Source organism: Lathyrus oleraceus, chromosome 2 (assembly GCF_024323335.1).
Source record: "Lathyrus oleraceus cultivar Zhongwan6 chromosome 2, CAAS_Psat_ZW6_1.0, whole genome shotgun sequence".
NCBI classification, from domain to species: Eukaryota; Viridiplantae; Streptophyta; class Magnoliopsida; order Fabales; family Fabaceae; genus Lathyrus; species Lathyrus oleraceus.
Genome location: NC_066580.1, coordinates 409,546,851 through 409,548,064, shown reverse-complemented (window position 1 = coordinate 409,548,064; position 1,214 = coordinate 409,546,851). Strand labels below are relative to the sequence as shown.

The window sequence follows — 1,214 nt, the reverse complement described above, 5'->3', positions numbered from 1 at the left end:
CCAAATTGGATTTCCTAGGAACGTTATTGTTAGGTGTAGATGGGGTCGGCTTTTGATATCCAGGAGGTATACCTGGAGCTTGAATAGGAGCTTGACCTGGTGCGTATAAAGCATTATTACTTTTATATGAAAAATTAGGATGGTTCTTCCAGTTTGAGTTATAGGTATGCGAGTAAGGATTTCCTTGAGCATAGTTCACTTGCTCTGTTTGGATTCCTATTAGGAGTTGACAATCTGTAGGAGTGTGACCTTGAATTCCACAGACTTCGCAATTTTGAGTTACGGAAACCACTGTGGGTGAAGGTGATACATTTAAACTTTCAATTTTCTGGGCAAGAGCATCCACTTTTGCATTAACATGATCAAGGCTACTTATCTCGTACATGCCCGTTTTTGTTGGAGGTTTTTCTACCATTGTTCGGTCGCTTCCCCACTGATAATGATTTTGGGCCATGCTCTCGATAAGTTGATAAGCGTCGGTGTAAGGTTTATCCATAAGCGCACCACCGGCGGCGGCGTCTATTGTTAACCTTGTGTTGTACAAGAGACCATTGTAGAAGGTGTGAATTACTAACCAGTCCTCTAAACCATGGTGTGGGCATAGTCTCATCATATCCTTGTATCTTTCCCATGCTTCGAAAAGAGACTCGTTGTCTTTTTGCTTAAATCCATTTATCTGGGCTCTCAACATAGCTGTTTTGCTTAGGGGAAAATATCGGGCAAGAAAGACTTTCTTCAGTTCATTCCATGTGGTGACTGAGTTGGAAGGAAGAGACTGAAGCCATCTTCTAGCTTTATCTCTTAACGAGAAAGGAAAGAGACGAAGTCGAATTGCCTCTGAAGTGACACCATTAGCTTTAACAATGTCAGCGTATTGGACAAATACGGATAAATGAAGGTTTGGATCCTCGGTAGGATTTCCAGAAAATTGGATCTGTTGCACTGCCTGCAACAACGAAGGTTTAAGTTCGAAGTTGTTCGCTTCGATTGCGGGTGAGCAATACTCGAATGCGGCTCATCCTGCGATGGAGCAGCGTAATCTCGAAGAGCACGAGCTGGTTCGGCCATCGCTGGTATCGTTAAAGGACGGAGATTTTTGAGATCAGGAATTTCGATTGGAGGAAGATTGTTTCTAGCACGATACTCCCGAATTCGTCGTAATAATCGGAGATATCGTTCAACGTCGTTGATTCGTAAGTAGTACGGCTCGCCTT

General features: G+C 43.2%; 1 non-coding gene across 1 annotated transcript; it reads left to right on the top strand.

The window, feature by feature from the left end:
• Window positions 1–584: 584 nt before the first annotated feature.
• Window positions 585–691, top strand: LOC127125106 (small nucleolar RNA R71). The gene has a single exon (XR_007804566.1). It is a non-coding gene; the product is annotated as a small nucleolar RNA R71 (small nucleolar RNA).
• Window positions 692–1,214: the final 523 nt, after the last annotated feature.